The following is a 21,283-nucleotide window of genomic DNA, read 5'->3' as shown; positions in this document are numbered from 1 at the left end:
GGACCCACAGGTTTTTATTTTATATATACAATGGGTTATAATCCAACATCCTCATTCTTTATTTTGCTTGAGCCAACTTTTAAGAGGAAATTCTCTGTTTTGATTTTAGTTTTTTCAATTTTCTGACATAAGAGTAGCCATGTGAAGCTCCAACACTTGATTAGAGTGACACAAAAACCAAGAGACACATTTTTCTTAAATAGTATCAAATCATGGGAACATCTAGTACAAAATCATGCACCCAGTGAATATACAAGAAATGTATTTTTTTTTATTACTGAAGCAGGTAATTCTGAAGCCTTGACAAAATGAAAGCCCAAAGTTCTGTTTATTATGAGTAATTTTCCTTTGGGGCATATGTCCAGGCACTATTCTGTTCGTCATTGTAGATATTGAGCACTGAATCAAGTTCTTTGCATGTAAAAATTGTCTAGAGGCACTGCTCACAGAACAAGGTGGTAAATAATGTTCACATTGCTTCAAAATGAGATTGGAACACTCATGTGTGTTACTGTGCTAAATTTAGCCTTGCTTGAAGGCTACTAAATGCATTCATCTCAATGTAGATCTTGATTAAACACTGATAACTAAGACAGAAAAGAAAACAGAGCTTGGGCCAGGGTCATGACCCTTCCTGTTGGTAGGGAGGGAGCTTAGAAATAGGGAGAATGGTGAAATAGAGAGCTATTTGCATGAGCTGATTCCCTCCCTGTGACTCCAAGGGGCAGAAAACAACCCACAGTTGCCTTCAAAGCAGTCAAGTGAAGAAAATAATTCATTAAGTGAAAAGAGAAGGAAGAAGATTGTTTCTTTTCTGTATATTCTGGCTGACCTTAGAGCTACAAGCTGGAGAGTCACACTTCAGGTAAGTAAGGTTATTCACTCTAAGTGGGATACGGTAAAAAGTGCATCTATTTGAAATCCAGTCCACAAGGTTCTAACTACTTATGAACTAGAAAATGTTTGTGATATGGTAGATGCAGGATGTGTCCAGGTTTTGTAGGGCTTGAACTGTATATAATATGGCATGCTTTATTTAAGAAAAATAATAAGCACAATTTACTTGCAAATTTTATACAAGCATGTGACTATGTGAACACATTGCTAAGGTGCCTCTCAGAGCTTTGGAAGGTACCTATGCAAGCCTGAAGCTTCAACTTTATTATAAGAACAACCTGATGTGAAGCTCCAATAACTTTTCTAGCCTGCTGCAAGTCTATAGGCTTGACTGCCATAGTTGTAACCAGATCTAGAGATGCTGAGAAGAGACTATTGTTTCTGTTGGGATTGCAGATCACTGGATTGCTTTTGTAAAAGTGGACTGTCCTGTGGAAGCCACTGTCCCAAAGCAGTGATTTGGTAGGTCTCCTGTAGCAAAGGAGTGGTGGAGGAGAAAAAGGCGGTAAGTCAATGATATGGGTGGATGATATTTACAAGTGTACTAACAAATATAATTCATTGTGGTCTGTGACTTTATGGTATTAATTACATGAAGATTTAACAAGAAAGGATTGCATCTAACAATTTTTGAACTTTAACCCTGCCTAAATCACCTCTCTCTGTCTTTGTAATCCTGAACTTCTGTGTCCCTCTGAAACATGTGCCGTTGCAAATACTTTGCAGCTTTTAGGAAAAATGCTAAAAGTTTAGGTCTAACCTCATCTATTAGTTTTAACTGATTATTAGCATTTCACAGTTCCTCCACAGGGTTTATAAAATAAGAGGAAAAAAGAGCATTTTATTTTGCTTCATTCCAAGACTGCAAAGAGCTTTGGGGAAAAGAAATGACTAGACTTTCAAACTTTCTGAGAGAGAATGGGTATTTCTCGTAGTATGAGTTACTCCCTGGTTGGAGGATGCAGGCTGATAAACTTGTGATATCAGATATTTTCATTATTTAAGAAACTGAAGGGTGTAATGTTCCACACTGGGAAGCCTGGCATGAGATGTATGACCAGACTATGTCCAAATACACTCAAACTACAAATAAGCACATAGTTTATACCAGTGGTTCTCAAACTGAGGAATCGCTTGGAACTCTTTTGTAAACTCTTGATTCACAGTCACCATGGCTAACGTTGTGGTGTGGGAGGTCTGGAGTGTGGCCCAGGGATTTTTATTTTTTTCAAACATCTTGGATGATTCTCATACAAGAGGAACTTAGACAATAGCATGAGAAACACTAGCTTAAGCTATTGACAACACTAAAACTGGTCTGTGGAAAGTTTGTTTGCCATTTCTAGGGTCCTTTCTATAGCTAATGAACTTCTTTTTCTCACTGATGTGCTTTACTGTAGTAAGGCAATGTAAAATAGTGGTTGAGTGCTGATACTAGAATCGAAAAGACCCATGTGATCATTTCAGCTGAGTGATCTTGAGCATATTAACTCTCTGAGCCTCATGTTCTTAGTCTGCAAATTGGAAAGAAAATACTATAATCTTGCACTACTGGGGACTGTTGTGAAGGGTAAACACATATAGAGCAATTAGCATAGTGCCTTGCACATGAAATCATGTGTGTATTTATAAGTTGTTATTGTTATTATAATAATTTAGCATCAATGTTGCTGGTAGGCTGATTATCATGTAGATGAGTGGAAGAGCATATTGTTTTCCTGTGAACCCAGAAAGGGACTTAGCAATTGTCCCACTGCATGTAAAGGAAAGAATAGAGTCCACAACACATGGGACATTTGTCTATGTGATTTATGCAGTCAAGATGGAAGCTTTCCCCAATCTTATTTCCCTATACTAATCCTATTGTAAAGTAAACCATTTCTTTCCTTATGTTATCAGTTGAAATTTAAAAAATCACCTATACAATAAAATATAAAGCTCAGAAATGGACTGAAACTAGTTTATGTATATATAGGATTATGGATAATGAGAGGCAGGCTTCTCACTGTCAGAGAAATATGTTACAAATAGGAAAAAGAGAAGGGCTAGAATGAAACCTGTTAATGTTGGATCGGAATTGGAGATGAAAGTCAGAGACATCGATATGAATTCATAGTTTGTTTAATATGTATACAGACAGGTAGATACCAAAATACTTATAGATCTGTCTGCCAAGGAGAGCCTAGAAGCAATGAACCTCAGTAACAATGAGTACACCTAGCTTCCAAATCTTGGTTTATAATTACTATTCTCTAATAAAAGGAACCAAGATGCCATGGAGAAATTTCTGACTATAATGCTGGGGCAAGGAATACAAAAGACAAGCCTGAAGCATTTCCTTTCCCAGAAAGTAATGATGTACTCACTAAAGAAAGATGGCATGTCATAGGGACAGAATAGCCACCCTGAAGGAGATCCCAATGGCCAAAACTAGAACAATTTGATCAGGAAAAATAAATAATGATACTATTGGATTATAACCCATAGAATAAAATAAATATTCCTCTGTCCATACTTTGTGGAAACAATTAGATAAATAAATAAATTTGAAAGAAGAAATAACTCTTCCTTTTAGAAGAATTTCAATGAATACATGTAGAAAGAATGAGAGGATTTTTTTTAAAATCACCCATTAAACAAAAATTACAGTAATAATTGTTGCAAGCAAGAATCATAGATGGATGTGTAAACCAATGGGCAAAAATATGAGAAACAGGATATCTGCATAATTTCAAAATATCTCTTCCACAAGATACATATTGGTTACAAAAGTGTGAAGGATAGTAACTATACAGTGTAGAAATCTGTCTGACATCACCTTAACCAAATTATCAAAGTTAACATGACCAGTGTAAGACATATATCTGATGAACAGAGAAGGATATGTCACCTCTGTGGTGTTCATACAAAAATACATGTCAATCTAGCATGACCAAGTCAGGAAAGACAAGGAAAGACTGAGGAACTATCACAGACCAGAGGAGACAGAGAAGACATGACAACTAAGTGGGTTGTAGCATCCTGGAGAAGAAAAGGTGTATTCCTTTAAAAACCGGTGGAATTCATAAAAGGTCCACAGGCTTGTATGTTATATATTGTATAATAAATAATATTGTATCAGTGTTAATTTCCTAGTTTTTCTAAACAAGTATCTTCCATTTAATAAAAATCAGAAACATTTGCTTGATTTCCTATGTGAGTATTTTCCACTTAAAATCCAGTAATTAAACAGATTTCTCCCCTCACAGGATGTAACAATTTTCCAAAACAGATTACTTCAACAGGAAATTATTTTGAACAACTGTTGATTGAAAACTCTCAAGTGAGTTAAACTTAATTTAATAAATTTATCCAGCCCCAATAGTATTTTTCTTGGATAGTATATCAGAAATTCACAACTTTCACATCACTAAAAATTATCACATAAAATGTACTACCACTAGGATTTTCATCTTATGTTAAACAGCAATAGTACATTACACATAAACCAAGGTAATATTTCACATTCTAGAGAAATGTTTTATTGTTATTATATTTTATTTTTTGTTTATTTTGTGTCAGAAGTCTACTAAGGAATGAATAGTTTATGTTTCAGGGAAGAAATCTGTTGATTGTCTACTTAAGTAGAGATTAAAGATTTAGAAAGCAAATTTCTAATCTTCAAATGTTAGCCATCTCAGGCTGAGATTTCTACCACAGGGTAGGTCTTATTTACTGGCATGGCCCTGGAGTATTAATATCTTTGCCTACATTGCCTACTGGTCTCAGTGGTCATGTAAAAAATGCTAGTAAAACCAATGTTGGTCCTTGTGGGAAAGTGTCAATGCCAAAAATGTGTAATCAGTGATCTTTGAATATATTCAATGTTGGTTCACAAAAAATATACTCTGGAGCAATGTGTGCTCAGGAATCAGAAACATGAAACTTGGAGAAAAATCTTGATAAGCTCTGCCAAAATATTTACCTGTTCCCTCATTGCTCAAAGCAGGAGTGCTGAATCAGTTACATGCTAACAACATGGGTGAATATTTAATTACTAAATTAAACTTCATTTACCTTAAATTAGTTGAATTAATAAATTGCTTATTCAACAATCATTCCCAAACCCTAAAAGTAAAGATAGAAAATATAAATGTAAAACATTATTTTTTTCAGGACAGTTCTCTCCCATAACTTAGAAGGGTACTAGTTTGTTAAAAACTATAGTCACCAATTGAACCAGCTAATTGGAACTGTGAATGAGACATATTAACATATTTCCATTGGGACCTCAACTAGAATATCAGAAAATCTGTCTCTCTGAACTTTTTCTTCTCTTGGCAGTATCCCTTTTTCACTCCCCTCCCCTGTTATCCTCAGGTCAGCTTTTAAGTGCTTTTTTACATCCCCCTTTTCTCATCTAAAGATATCCTCAACTTCTTCCACGTTCCTGAGAATATGCCTGGCACATGGTAAACACCGTAAGTGCTTTATTGAATGAATAAACAACAGATATTGGAGCATTAGCAGTTTATTAGAGGAATATGCTTTAAGAAAAATGGTGCTTTCTCACTGTAACCTGAAATCACACCAAACAGGATCCTCCTTCTCTTCTTACTTATGAGTACAGTTTCTAAAATCAGGAGAAACCTAAGTAGATTTAAAGTCCCTTGATTTTATTTTAACTTCCCAATAGTTAGTCTCCTTTCAGATCACAGACTAGACCAGAAATAGATTTGTGGAGGGGAAAGGTATATTGCTTACTTTGGTTCTTAGGTCTGTTGACTGTAAAAAAAAAAAAAAAAAAGCATAACCTAAAAGTTGAGAATTGTGTTTTATTTGGGGCATTACTGAGGATGATAGTCCAGGATACAGCCACTGAGGTAGCTCTGAGAAACTGTTCCAAAGAGGTAAGAAAGGAGCCAGTACATATAGGAGTTTTTGCTGAAAACAAAAACAAGAGGCTAGAGGAATAACTCTCCCAGACTTCAGACAATACTATAGAGCTACAGAAATCAAGAAAGCATGGTATTGGTACCAAAACAGACATATAGAACAATGGAACAGAATAGAGAGCCCAGAAATGAACCCACAAAATTTTGGTCAACTCACCTTCGACAAAGGAGGCAAGAATATACAATGGAATAAAGACAGTCTCTTCAGCAAATGGTGTTGGGGAAACTGGACAGCAGCATGTAAATCAGTGAAGCTAGAACACTCCCTTACGCCATACACAAAAATAAACTCAAAATGGATCAAAGACTTAAACATAAGACAAGATACAATAAACCTCCTAGAAGAAAACAGAGGCAAAACATTATCTCACATACATCTCAAAAATGTTCTCCTAGAACAGTCTATGCAAGCAATAGAAGTAAAAGCAAGAATAAACAAATGGGACCTAATGAAACTTACAAGCTTCTGCACAGCAAAGGAAACCAGAAGTAAAACAAAAAGACAACTTACGGAATGGGAGAAAATTTTTGCAAATGAAACCAGCAAAGGCTTGATCTCCAGAATATATAAGTAGCTCATATAACTTAACAATAAAAAAACAAACAACCCAATCCAAAAATGGGCAGAAGACCTAAACAAGCAATTCTCCAAGGAAGAAATACAGATGACCAATAGGCACATGAAAAAATGCTCAATATCACTAATGATCAGAGAAATGCAAATCAAAACTACCATGAGGTATCACCTCACACCAGGCAGAATGGCCATCATTCAAAAATCCGCAAATGACAAATGCTGGAGAGGCTGTGGAGAAAAGGGAACCCTCCTTCACTGCTGGTGGGAATGCAGTTTGGTGCAGCCACTATGGAAAACAGTATGGAGATTCCTCAAAAGACTAGGAATAGACTTACCGTATGACCCAGGAATCCTGCTCCTGGGCATATATCCAGAAGGAACCCTACTTCAGGATGACACCTGCACCCCAATGTTCATAGCAGCACTATTTACAATAGCCAAGACATGGAAACAGCCTAAATGTCCATCAACAGATGACTGGATAAAGAAGTGGTATATTTATACAATGGAATACTACTCAACCATAAAAACCAACAACATAACACCATTTGCAGCAACATGGATGCTCCTGGAGAATGTCATTCTAAGTGAAGTAAGCCAGAAAGAGAAAGAAAAATACTATATGAGATCGCTTATATGTGGAATCTAAAAAAACAGACTCATAGACATGGAATACAAACTTGTGGTTGCCAAGGGAGCAGGGGGTGGGAAGGGACAGATTGGGATTTCAAAATGTAGAATAGATAAACAAGACTTCACTGTATAGCACAGGGAAATATATACAAGATCTTATGGTAGCTCACAGTGAAAAAAATGTGACAATGAATATATGTATGTTCATGTATAGCTGAAAAATTGTGCTCTTCACTGGAATTTGACACAACATTGTAAAATGATTATAACTCAAAAATGTTAAAAAAACATGTAGTTGAACATCACAAAATTATGGCTAATCAAAAAAACAGATATACAAGTTAATGATTTTAGTCCTTTTCTGTATATGGGAAGATGGGTTCATTGAAATTATTCCATTGATATGCACCTTAACTATCTAGTGCCAGTATCTTGTTTTTCTCTATCCTGAATTTCCCTCATGATGCCCTTTTTTAAGGGTGTGGGGAGGGGGCAGCTGTGGTGGCTGCTGGCTTTATGGCCACAACATCCTTTGTTCACTTAAATGGCAGATGACATTCTTTGTCCACAGATCAGAAGTAAAATAGAACTCATTTTGGAAGAGTCCTGACATGTTAACAGATATTGACACTTCTTCAGAGTCTCAAAGTTTATTTGTTGGTATAGCCATTCCACTGGCTTAGTTTATTGTTTTTCTGGCCTGAATCAGGACAGTGAAAGACTTGAATCCATTTGACAAATATGTCACTTATAGCAGGAACTGCAATTTCCAACTCTCAGGGGAAGTCACACTTTGTTGTAATGACTAAAGAAATGAGAAAGAGGCAGACAGACTTGGAGTGCCGAGGGAAATAGCAATGTGAGGCCAGTGACTCACACATCATAATGGGGGGGGTGTATGTGAATACCATCAATACATTTCCTTCTGTTCAGAGCTCGATTTCAAGTTAAGTCATTTGAAAACAAATCAAATGGTTGAATGTGAGGCACCTTGGATCTCAGTGTACAAAGTACACTTCTCAAAACAGTCACAGCTCTCTTTAGAGAAGTTGGAAAGGAGAATCTTCACATTTTGATTCTTTGAGTTACATATTTGACTGACCTCTGGAACCAGTATCAGCTGAGGAAATGTTACACTTGGGGCTCTTCCACTTCTGTGCTAAGAGCATACTAAATCCTTGAGTATATCCTATCAACAGGTAGATGCCTGAGTGATATCATTTGGAAGGTCCATTCTTTTTAATGGGAATCATAGATGTCTCTAAAAATGAAGAAAATTAATTCTAATAACCTAGCTAGAAATCAGAAACTTTATGCAAAAGAAGTAGAGGGATGTCTTACAGAACATGGGAATCCCAGAGGGTATCTCGCTTCACATAAAAATCCCTGCCCAAATAACTGGCTTGGGGTCATGGAGAGGTTTCTCCTCTCCCTCTTGTAGTTTTCCCTGTGCTCTACTCCCTGCTGGTGATGCTTCTCCTACTCAGCTTCTATCCCTATCTCAGAATTAGACAAGCTGGAGGCTAGAACTCCCCCTTACTTTTACTGCTACCCCTACCTAGATTTTCCAGAGAACTCAATTTTCATATATTCTGATTTATCTTGAGGTGGTATCAAGGTCAATTTTGTTATAAAAAGAAACTTTAAGAAGACAATTTGTTAAATAAGGCACAGTTGTACTCGTGGGAAGAGCAACTCTTTAAGACACCTATACCTTGGGGGTATTTGTTTGCTAGAGGCCCAGAGGGAAGGTGGTATTAAAAGCAGCAAGAATTGACTGGGGAAAGGGGTGCAAGTGACACTCCAGACTAGCCAGTTTTGTCTAGGGCTGGATTTGCTCTCCACTCCTCTACCCTTCTTAATACCCTCCCTTTCTTTTATAACCACCCCTTCCCCCCATGGAGGTGTCCAACATATTTTCCTATGGATTTCTACCTGGGTTTTCATCCCTGATTTTCAAAGCTTGTAGGGTTCTTCAGCCCCTACTAAACTCCCCAGATTCTGACAGCAAAGTCCTTTTTAAATCTTGGGAGCTAGTTTGATTATTCTAACTAAAGTGATAATGACTTAAATGTTCTCCTTCTGAGACAGAGAGTTTGTATGGTAATGGATGACTTTAATGGATTTACTGAAACCTGAGACTTTATCAATATTGAGTCCAGGCCACACTGCCTGCCTGTGGGGAAAGTAGATATTATTCAGACCCTATCCTTGGTAGTTTACTTTAACAACCATGACAGAAGCAGTAAATGGAGTTAAGGAGGTGGTGAGCAAGTGGAGGCAATTATGGTAGTAATAAGAGCTACCATCTACATTGAGTTACTATGTGACAGACACTTTTATATGCAAACCTATAAGGTAAATACTGTTTTAATTGACCTTTTTGCAAATGAGGAAACAGGCATATAGAGGTAGGTTAAGTGGTGGTGTCATAATTTAAACCAAGACAATCTCGCTCCAGAATACACATCCTTAACCACTATGTTATGCTGTTTCTTGACATGTGAATTAGAGATTATATATTTATTATCCTCACAAAAGCTCCACAAGGTAGATATTCAACCTCCATTTTACAGATGAGAAAACCAAGAATTAGAGAGGTTTAGTAACTAATTTGATGTCACACAGCTAGGAAGTAGTACTTGTGGTGTTCAGAACCATGTCTGCATTTCTAAAAGTCCACATTTCTAAAAGTCCACATTCTTTAAAGTGCAACCATGATGGCACATTGCCTCTGTTGGCAGCCAGAAGGCTTGCTTTCCATCTAGGTGTTGCCTCCAGATCACTGTGGTCCCCTAGCCAAGTCACCTTCTCACCTTTAAAATGAGACAGTTTGGCTGAATGATCTCTGGTAACCTTCCAAATTTGAGAGTCTATGAGACTAATTAGCTCATCTCTGTAGGCAATAGGTCTTTGCCCTCTGTGTTGAAACAGAGGATTGCAGGTTACAAAACTGCTTACTTCTCATGAACTCAGTGAAGGACATTCTGTTTAAGCTTCAATAAATGTTGAAAAAACATCCTTTTTCTAATAAGTTACTGTAACGGCTGAGAATGTTTTACTGCACATTACAAGTTGTTAATATGTATATGTATATATAGTTTACTGAGAATGAGGTTATCGATCTTATGATACACTTTCATGTAGTGGCCAAAACATTTCTCCTAGGCTCAATAGATCTTGGTGAATCATCAACAGACTGAAAAGTTGTGAATCTTTTCTTTTCTTGACTGCTTGCCCAGGGAGAGACATCACTTCTCATCAATCCCATTCTCTGCAAGAAAGTTGAAACTGCAAAAACTTTTTATACTTTCTTTCTAGTTATTAACCCTGTGTGTCGATATTTGACCCTGTGAGAATGCAGTTCCTTCACTAATACAAAACCAATGTGTGATTCATTGGACTTTTACCAGCAGACAGATCAACCAGCAAGTTATTATTTAAGTCTTTCACTTTTCTCATACTCCCAATCAGAGTGCTTGTTAACAGTAAGTACACTAGGAACTCAACTTTACCAGGAACTGAAAGTCCTAGATCACATTGTGAAGCAAAAATCCCAGACTGTTAGCCCCTGAAGGAGTTTTGATATTATCTAGTCCATCTCCCTTATCTTAACAAATGAGAAAACTGAGCTCCAGAGAGGTCATATCAAGAGTTTGGTCTTCAGAGCCTCTTCTCCCTCCACCCCACCTTCCCATCCCAAAATGCTTTCTAGTGTCTGTACCTTTTTCTAACACTTTCCTCCACTTTAGATATCCAGTCCATGAATACTGGCTTCTGAGGAACCCATCTCATACCTCCTCCTCCAGTTTCTCCTGGTCTTTGCCACCTCTTCCTAGGTCAACCTTAAATGGAATATTAGAAAAAAACTGTTCTCAGGGTTTTCCTCAGTACCATCCTGCCCTACTGACCACCTTCCCACCAAAAATATCTAAACTTCTGGGGGCTTATCCAATTGCCTCAGGGCCTTGCTCCAAGAAAACCTGCTAAAACTAATTTGAGAAACTAATAAATGTTAATGGTGTGAACTGGTTAATATGTTACCTCTTCTGGCAATGATATTTGCATTTTAACAGAGACTATTGAGACAAAGCTAATGAACTGGAGTGACTCTTTCCTGGGAATTTCAGATCAGGCTAGTGAAGAATAAGGTTCTGAGTGGGAACTCTTTAACCTCAAATCACAAGATAAAGCCTATCACTGTACCTCAGGCTAACAGTGTTATCCACCTCTAAGGATTTGTCTGGCAAATTAATATATAACCAACCATGTGCAAAGGGATTTGAATGTTTCTCTTAAAAAGGCAGTTCTTAAAGATGTTTGAAGACGGGAACAACCTTGAAACCAGCTTTCAGTTTCAAGGAGAAATTTGTATGGGACCCAAGACCTTCAGTGGACCCTATTCCAGGTTAGATACAAAATCAAACTATTTTTTTTATTTCATGTGACGAATTAGAGTTATACTCAGAAAACTGTTTACCTAGAATTCTTTCTCCTTCCCAGTTTTGTTCAATCCTAGTCTCTATTCAATATTTTACATGGCTTAGCCTTCTCTTTTTATTCCTATAAAGTCTCTCTCACTCTGATTAGTTCCTTTCCCTGACTCATCTGTCATTTTCCATATTCATTCTCACATTTTCCTTTTCCTGTAGTCCATTTCCATTATTTTTCCTGCCAGCCTTGGCACCTCAGAGTGTGGAGAAGCCCCTGATGATTTGGTTTTTAAAGCCTCCAGGGACATCCCACTTTCCAAAAGGAAAATTCTGACAACTCCAGAGCCACATTCCTGGTCTCTGGGGAAAAGTACTGCATAGTCCCCCTAATAAAATCAAGACACCTTAAAGATGTTACTACCTGTACTCTCTACAAGTGTAATCTCTTTAACGTGAGTGATTTTTTAATACGTCAAATGTTCGCATTCCACTTTTCCCCTCTGATGATTTGTTCTCATGTAATCTTGTGCTTAACTTCAAGGCTGCTATGTTCTTCAATTGTTTTAACGTTCTATTCCACAAGCAGGGGGTTGTTTTTCTTATCCTGAGTGCCTTATCTCCTCACCCACACTCTTCCCACCCCAGCAAGCACTGTTTTCAAGGCACAGTGATTCTGCTTCTCTCTGTATCTGACATATTCTTGAATGACTCTAACCTTGTATTCCATAATTCTCAAACTTTAGTGTACATTAGAATCAGCTGAGGACATTTATCAATGTGCATTATCATGTGCAGATTTCCAGTTCTCACCTACCCAGGATATTCTTATTCAGTAGGTTGGAATGGAACCCTGTAACATGCATTCCGGGTGATTCTAACGAGAATGACTCCAGGTTACACTTTTTTGAGATGGTGTTGTGTGGGTGATGTGATATAGCAGTACCAAGTACTTGGAAAGGCCTTGTTCAGGATCTAAAGCTGACAACCAGGAGAGTACATACACAAATGGTCTTCCATGATATTTTGCTAAAAGAGCCACATAACAATGAAATAATTAGCATATGCATGTCTATTGACATCACTCACCTAGGCTAATGGGCAGAATTTTATCCTATATTCTCGGGCATGGAAATTCAGTTGATGGAGGTGGAAGAGACCTTAGATAACTTCTAGTTCAGTATACTATTTTACTTATAGAGAAACTATGATCCTGAAGGGGAAAGTAACTTGCCTAATGTAGTAAATATCTGGCCCTGGACTAGAACTCAGGTCTGCTAACTCAAATTTCATTATTTGCTCTTCTGAAAACTGAGATTTCTATAGGCAAATCTTATTTTTCTCCTTACACCTATGTCCTTTCTCTGACCTGTATCAATTTAGAAGAATGATTAGTGCTGGGGTTGCCCAGCCAGATTGGGATATGGTTAAGGAGGCAGAAAACCAGGAGAAAGATTAAGAGCTGAAGAATTTCAAACCCACTGCACCACAGTGAACCTCAGAGTGCTTTGAAATACCAGGACCTAAGCCATATAAGACTATGACTTGAAGATCAGAAGAAGGTATTTTTACATTTAAAGATTTTAACACTTCCTACTTTGATTTTAAGCAAATTCTTGGAACGATCAAAGAGCTCCAGCAAAAATATGTCCAGACAATGTGAAATCAATAACCACTGATATAAAGCATTTGGAGCAAAATAATTAGCTGCTTTCTTATATTAAAATTAAACACAAAAAGAATTGCTTCAATAAACAAATTATACTAGATCACTTTTTAAAAGTCGAATACCATAGAGCAGTACTCTAAAACTGCATTTAATTAGGAACTGGTGATAGTCTGAAGCAAATTTGGACTTCAACAAAATAGCCATAAATCTTGCAGAGGCTACAGCAAAAGTAGAGGTAAATAATTGCTTTCTTTCAAGCTTTCATATATCTTCCAGTATCTACGTTAGATTGCTCATGGACTACTTTTCCTAAAGAAGGGTTTCTTTTTGTCTTTCTTGTTAGTGTTAGAGATTTTTAGCTCTATATAATCCTTATGAAAATATATTAAATTACAGCAATTCATTTCAATTCAGTCTTAATAAGTATATATGAGAAAAGGCCCAGCTCTTTGTGAAAGGAAAATAATAAAAAAAAAATTCACCATTCCTTAAATTCTATAACATCTACCATCTCATCTAACTCTCTTATTCTCTCACCTCAAATACATGAGCAATGCAAAGCATGAATTATCCCCATTTTACAGATGTGAAAAGGGAGATTGTGAGAAGTGATGTAACTAGAGCCCAATCATGTGCATTAGGTTTTTGTTACCCAGGGATATTTGAATTTTCTTAGAGGGCTCAAGGTATCTGAAAATAAATGCCTTTCCAGATGCTATAGAATGAATCTCACATGGTATGATTTCCATCTAGCAGAAAAGACATGTTTTGAGGCCAGAAGCTGTTACCAGATCATTATACTTGGAACCAGGACCTAACCTAGCACCCCAACTCACAGTGCCATTATGCCTTTCCACCCCGGGTCCAGTGCTGTTCTCCTGCTGCTTTTCATCTGTTCAGGGCACCCTCACAATAAAAGTACCACTTGTTCTCTGAACCTCGTATACTCCTTTTTTCTTCCTAATCAATATTGCTGTTTTGTGCTTGTGACCCAGTCCCTCAGGGCACTTTGCACCTTGATAATAAATCTCTCTCTAAGGTGTTAATAAGTGCTAGTGAACTAACACACTACCCTCCCAAGGTACATAATTTGCATTTTAACTGAGGCTTTTTAGAGAACTGTGCTTCATCCTGTTCATGTCACCCCCTGGACAAACTCTTCAAAGGCTCCCACTGTTTATCAAATTAATTTCAAACGCCTTAACCCTGAGGTATAAAGCCCCCCAAAATCTGATTCCAACCTAACCTTTCTCTCCCAGAAATCTACCCTTTGCCCCAAATAGTCACACTTCAAATGTTAACCTCTCCTCTCCATAAATGCTTCCCTAATCCCTCTCCACTGCTTCACCTTCAGCATTTAAACCATTATCAGCTAAATGTTGAAGAAGTTTAGATTAGCTGTTGGAAGAAGTAGGGGTGGAAGTGAAACAAGAAACAAAATTAGAAGTGCCTACAGAATTAGAAAGATGGAAGGGCTCCAGAGATAAGTTTTGCCAACTTCATACTTTTGCCAAGAATTATGCCTGGAAATGGATATCTGGTAGTTACCAATTAGGGAGCTTTGTCCTAGATTCAGCCTAGCTGAAAGAGTGGGCCTGTGGGTATTAGAAATTTATGAATACCAAGAATACCTCCAGAGACAGAAAACTATAGACCTCCAGAGAGGAAGTGATATACATGAAGTCATAGAGCTAGTAAATGGAAAATCAGGATTTGTTTCATATTTCATTCCTCTTGAAACTCCCAATGGGAAGAAATTTGCCCTGTAAAGATATGCCTTCACACAGGGAAGGACACCATCAACAAAACAAAAAGGCAACTAACTGAATGGGAGAAGATACTTGCTCATGCTGTATCAGATAAGGGGTTAATATCTAAAATATATAAAGAATATGTACAACTCAATATCAAAAAAACCCAAACAATACAATTAGAAAATGGACAGTTGACTTAATATAGATATTTTTCCAAAGAAGACATACAGATGGCCAACAGACACATGAAAAGATGTTCAACATCACTAATAATCAGGAAAATGCAAATCAAACCACATGAGATATCATCTCACACTAGTCAGAATGGCTATCATCAAAATCTACAAATAATAAATGCTGGAGAGGGTGTGGAGAAAAGGGAACCCTCGTGCACTGTTGGTGGGAATGTAAATTGGTAAAATCACTAGGGAAAACAGTATGGAGGAACCTGAAAAAATTAAAAATGGAACTACCATATGACTCAGCAATTCCACCTCTGGGTATTTATGTGAAGAAAGCAAAAACACTAATTCAAAAATATATATACACCTCTATGTTCATTGTAGCATTGCTAACAATAGCAAGATATGGAAGCAAACTAAGTGTCTATCAATAGATGAATGGATATATGCAATGGAATATTATTCAGTCATTAAAAATGAAATCTTGTCAATTGTAACAATTGGATGGGCCTAAAGAGTATTATGCTATGTGAAATAAGTCAAACATAGAAAGACAGATGCCATATAATTTCACTTACATGTGCAATCTAAAAAACAAAACAGATGAACAAACATAATAAAACAGAAACAGACCCATAGATACAGAGAACAAACTAGTGATTGCCATAGGACAGGGGTGGGGGGTGAGTGAAATAGGTGAAGGAGGTTAAGAAGTACAAACTTTCAGTTATAAGATAAATAAGTCACAGGGATGTAATGTATAGCATAGGGAATATAGTCAATAATGTTGTAATAACTGTATGGTGACAGATGGTAACTAGACTTATCAAGGTGATCATTTTTCAATGTATAAAAATGCCAAATCCCTATGTTGTGCACCTGGAACTAAAAAGAATTCAATTAAACTTCAGTTTTCAAAAACTATATGCTTGTTTGCATATATACAGCCTTTGCTCATATCACCACCACCCCCATCTAGTTTCTCCCTCTGCCCCGGATTTCGCCCTTTAAACCTATATAAAATATTCCTTGATCATTCTACTGTCAGTAGTTTTCTAATAGTGGCACTGTTTTTCCTCCCTTGCATGCAGTAAGATGTTCTCAAATTACCTCCCTAATTAAGAGGCAGTGCAACTAAAGCCTTTCATTTGTGGATTTAGTGCACCTAAGCCTCTAGTAAGTCAGATTTTCTGTTTCAGTTATTGCTTTTCAGGCTCTAGTGAAGCTGTCAAGTTCTGAGGAATATTGTAGTAATGGAGATGACTAATCAATACCTGACCATGACTTGAAATAAGACATGTCTTACTTCTGTCTTCCAATGCATCTTCTTTGTTTTTCAGATTGGAGATTGGTAACTCTCATAATCATATAGTTATCAGTTGTAGAAATGGGACTATGCATGGAATGTTTGATGAACAGCCAATATAAAAGAACATACAGAATTAAAAACAGTAAAATTTTGGAGGCATGAATTATCAAGCTTTATGCTTCAGTTTTAGACAACTACTGATTTCCTGCTTTGAAAGATGAAGAACATAGCACTCTTATATTTCCTATACTGTCCTCCACCACTTTCTGATTTTTGTGGTATATATAATATAATATATAATTTATAGAATTGTATGCATATATATAATCAGAGTACATGGAATTTAAAACTTAATCAGACTATGTGACTTTTACATTCTATTCTGTAACAATAACCCCTCAGTTTATTCTTAGGTCTATGATTAAATGGAATAAATTGTTCACTACTATTCTTTTTTCTAGATTCTTCACTCTTTTTCAGTTGGCCAGCCATTCAACATTCAGTAGGGTTTTTTTTTTTTAATGAAATACTTCATTATTCAGTTGTTATTGCCCTCTAAAAAATTCTCATGCTTCTTATTTATTCTGAGTTCTCTCATGTTTTAGAATATATGCCTGTTGCATTTACACTTGATCTAAGAACTTTGCTGGTATTCTTGGACCACACTTTCTTTTAGAACATTATATATTTTCCATTGTTTCTGGCATTAGCTGTATCTCTGGAGAAAAACCATATTAACAGTTTTTTTTTCCCTTTGTACATCACTTGCCTTCCATGACTACATGGTTGCCTTCTTTATCCTTGACGTTTAATAATGTAATCAAGATATGACTTGATTTCGATCAGTATCTATCAGATTTACCTGGAACACAGAGTATAGTCTTTAGATTTGCAAATTTATTTCAGGAAATTTTTCTGCTGTTATATCTTCTAATACTTTCTCTGTTTCATTGTAGAATAGAAGTTGTTCTATTTCAGCATTATTCTTACTAGATTATCTTTGATCCCATCTGTATTATTTTGGAACTAATTAGTTTAATTTTTCTTTATTCTTTTCATTCACTGTGATTATCTCAGAATTTTCCTTCATTTTATTTTTAGCAATTTTACTGAGTTCCCTGCTCTTTGTATTAGTTCTTAAATGATGTTTTTAGGTCTCAATTTGTTTCCTTAACTCTATACAGATATCTGTTCAAGTCCCTGATTTCAATTCTTTTAGACATAATCTTAGGAGTGAAATTGCTAGGTCATATGTCAACCAAGAATTTTTAGCCCAGAAAAACTATCCTTCAAAAATGAAGCAGAAATTAAAATGTTATCAGATAAACAAAAGCTAAAGGAGATTGTTGGTAGTATTCCTCCCTTACTAAAGGGAGTTCTTCAGGCTGAAATGAAAGAAAACTATGTGATAACTCAAAGCCATATGAAGAAATAAAGATCTCTGATAAAGGTAGATACAAAGGTAAAAATAAAAGCTAGTATCATTGTATTTTTGGTTTGTAACTCCTCTTTTTGTTTCTTATATAATTTATAAAAAATGCATGAAATGATTATTATAAATCTATGATAATGAGCACACAAAGTATAAAGATTTAATTTGTGACAATAACATAAAGGGAGGGGTAGAGTTAGATGGAAGCAGAGTTAATGTATGGTTCTTGAAGCTAGTTTGGTGTCAATTCAAACTAATTTGTTACAAATTTGGAATATTAACTGTAATCTCCATGGCAACTACTAAGAACATAACTAAAGCATGCAGAAAAGAAAGTGAAGAGGAAATCAAAATGGTACACTAAAAAAAAATGACAAAAAATAGTATTGGAAGAATTGAGGGAGGAAAAAGATATAAGACATATATTAAAATAGTAAAATGGCAGAAATAAGTCCTTCATTATCAGTAATCATTTTAAGTGTAAATGGATTAAACTTGCCAATTAAGAGATGGAGATTGACAGAATGGATAAAAGCCACGATCCCACTATGTGCTGCTTACAAGGGCTCAATTTAGTCTCAAAGACACAAGTAGGTTCAAAGTAGATGGATGGAAAAAGATATTCTATGCAAATAGTAGCCAAAAGATAGCTGTGGTAGCTAAAATAATAAGAGAAAAAGGCTTGACTGTAAATCTGAAAAGTTACAAGAGACAAAGAAGAACATTATACATTAATAAAAGCTTTGGTTCAGTACAGCTAGAAAATATAACAATGATAAACACTTATACAGATAATAACATTCAAAATATATGAAGTAAAAGTTGACAGACTACAAGGGAGAAATAGTTCTACAAATATAACTGGAGACTTCAATATCATACTTTTAGTAATGGATAGAATATTTATATAGAAGATTAATAAGGAAATAACATACTTAAACAACTCTATAGTCAAACTAAAGGTAATAGACATTTACAGAACAGTCCACCCAAAACAACAGAGTGTGCATTCTTCTCAAGTGCAAATGGAACATCTTCCCTTAGGCGACAACAGAAGTCTTACAAATTTAAAAAGATCGAAATCATACAAAGTATGCTCTCCCCTAAGAGTGGGCTGCAGCTAGAAACCAATAACAAAAGGAAAACTGGAAAATATACAAATACGTGGAAATTAACAAAAACATTCTTAAAGAACCACTGGGTTAAAGAAGAAATTCTAGAGAAATTAGAAAATAGTTTGAGATTAATGAAAGAGAAAAAAAACAACACAGCAAAATTTACGGATTGCAACAAAAGCAGTGTTCAGAGGGATGTTTGTAACTATAAATGCCTACATTAAGATCTCAAATCAACTGCCTAACTTTGTACTTTAAAGAACTTGAGGAAGAGGGGCACACTAAAACAAAAGTCAGCAGAAAGAAGGAAATAATGAAAATTAGAACAGATACAGAAAATAAACTATTTTTAATCTAATTGTGAGGGAGGGAAAGGGAATGCATTTTTGAGGTTACTTTATTAACAAGATTATACTTACCAGAATCTCATTTAAAACAACCAGAAAACAACTCCATGACATAGGTAATATCATCACCACTTCACAGAGGAAGAAACTGAGGTTCAAGGAGGTTAAATAATTTGCCCAAGATCTCACAGTAAGCTGTTGAGCTAAATTTAGATCTAGGTACTTCTTACTCAAAAGATCTTTCTTTAGGCTGGTGCCTATGAGGACATTAAAGAGGGGATATATTGAAAGAAATATCAGAGACAATTGATAAGACATAATGAGAAATTACATGTAGGTACCGAGAGGGGGGGAATTCAAAGAAAACACACCCCCAGATTTTTTACTTGATTAAGTAGATTATGGTGTCAGTAATTGATATTGGGAAGTCAGGAAAAGCTGGCCTAAGGAAGAACTTCATTCCGTTCAGAACAAGTTTAGTTTGAGGTACCAGAAGTACGTCTAAGTGGAGTATGTCTAGTATTTAAAAGTACACCTAATGCTGTTTGATCACCACTGTATGCCAAGTGCTTTATATATTTTCATTCACTTATATAAGATGAAAGATAAAGATTTAGAATTCATCAGTCTAGAGATGATGATGTTGAGAATAGAAAGGAAGGAACAGATACAAGAGATCTCGCAAGGGAAGAATCTACTAAATGTATTAAGTGCCTGGATTTGGAGAAGTACTCCAAAGTCCCGGGCCTAGATGCCTAGGTAAACAATGTTGTCCTTGACATTGACTAGGAAAAAATAATAATACTTTATATTTGTACTTGTCCTTATAAATGTCAAAGTATTTTTCTCACTTTATTGTGAGCTGGCATGGAACAGAAGATGATAAAACTGACATTTGATGGGTTTGAAGTGGCGTCTAAATGTCGGTGTAGAAATGTCCAGGAGGCAGCTGTGATACAGATTTGGAGTTAGTGTGATAGGATAGGACTGCAGATATAGATTTGAGAGTCATCCACGTAGATATGATAGTTGAAGCCACGTTAGTGGGCAAGATCTTAAAGGAAGAGAATGTAGAGGGAGAATAACTCCCAGAATAACTCTTGGCATCACCAGTGCTCCATGCCTTTTTGGTATGTCAACCAAAGGCATGAATTTCTCTTCTGGAGTATTACTCCCTGGTAATAATTTTTTTATTTATGACACTGAAATTAATATACCAAGGCTTTCCCTCCTTGAAAGCCAGGCCTCCTGCTGAATTCTCTGTAGATTCAGAGGTCGTTTGCTACATTGTTACTGGTTATCAATTTTTGCAGGGCTGGTCTCTTCCACTCTTGGAAAAGAATGTTCATTTCTCCCCTTCCCAGGCAAATTTACTAGATCTGAACTGAAAATCCACACATTTCTCCCAGTTTTTCAGTTTCCTGATGTAAAGACTAGGCTCTTTTCTCCCTTGATCTATGACTTAAAACATTGTTGATGTGAAGCATTCCTTTGTCTTCCCAGCATCAATACAAAAAGCATTGGCATGACATGGCCTTTCATGTGATGTGAGGGATAGAACTGACTTGGGGTTTGGGGCTTTTGTCTATTATTTTAGCTGCTCCTGGAGATCTCAGTATTCCTTTGATATAAGACTCTTAACCTGTTAGAGCAAAAAGTCACCTTAGAAATCAATCTAACCCCTTTATTTTTATGAATGTGGAAACGAAGCCTCAATAAAATGTTGTAAAGAAGCAGCATTTCCTACCAGTTAAAAGTGTGAACTCAGGAGTCAGATGTACCTGGTTGAATCCTGGTTCTGACACTTATTAGCTGCTTGCATTTTAGTTCTGAAACCCTGCATAGCCTTAGGCTATCTGTAACTTTAGGCAATTTTCTCAACTTCTCTGAGCTTCAGTTACTTAATCTACAAAGTGATAATTATACTAACTTCTATCCTGTAGGGGTGTTGTAAAGATTAAAATGGACTAGGGCATCTAAAGTGCTTCTTTAATTGTTTGGCAC

The 21,283-nt window shown here is 36.2% G+C and overlaps 1 protein-coding gene across 1 annotated transcript in view; it reads left to right on the top strand.

Moving 5' to 3' along the window:
- The first annotated feature begins 586 nt into the window (after nucleotides 1-586).
- RPS6KA6 (ribosomal protein S6 kinase A6) overlaps nucleotides 587-21,283 on the top strand; it is a 216,646-nt gene continuing 195,949 nt past the window's right edge. The window contains exons 1-2 of the mRNA XM_074358873.1: nucleotides 587-865; nucleotides 1,294-1,402. The gene's annotated coding sequence lies outside the window, so the exon portion shown is untranslated. The remainder of the gene's footprint in view (nucleotides 866-1,293; nucleotides 1,403-21,283) is intronic.

The sequence above is a fragment of the Camelus bactrianus genome, chromosome X (assembly GCF_048773025.1).
Source record: "Camelus bactrianus isolate YW-2024 breed Bactrian camel chromosome X, ASM4877302v1, whole genome shotgun sequence".
Taxonomy (NCBI): domain Eukaryota; kingdom Metazoa; phylum Chordata; class Mammalia; order Artiodactyla; family Camelidae; genus Camelus; species Camelus bactrianus.
Note: the sequence above shows the minus strand (reverse complement) of the source record. Positions and strands in the feature narration are given on the sequence as shown.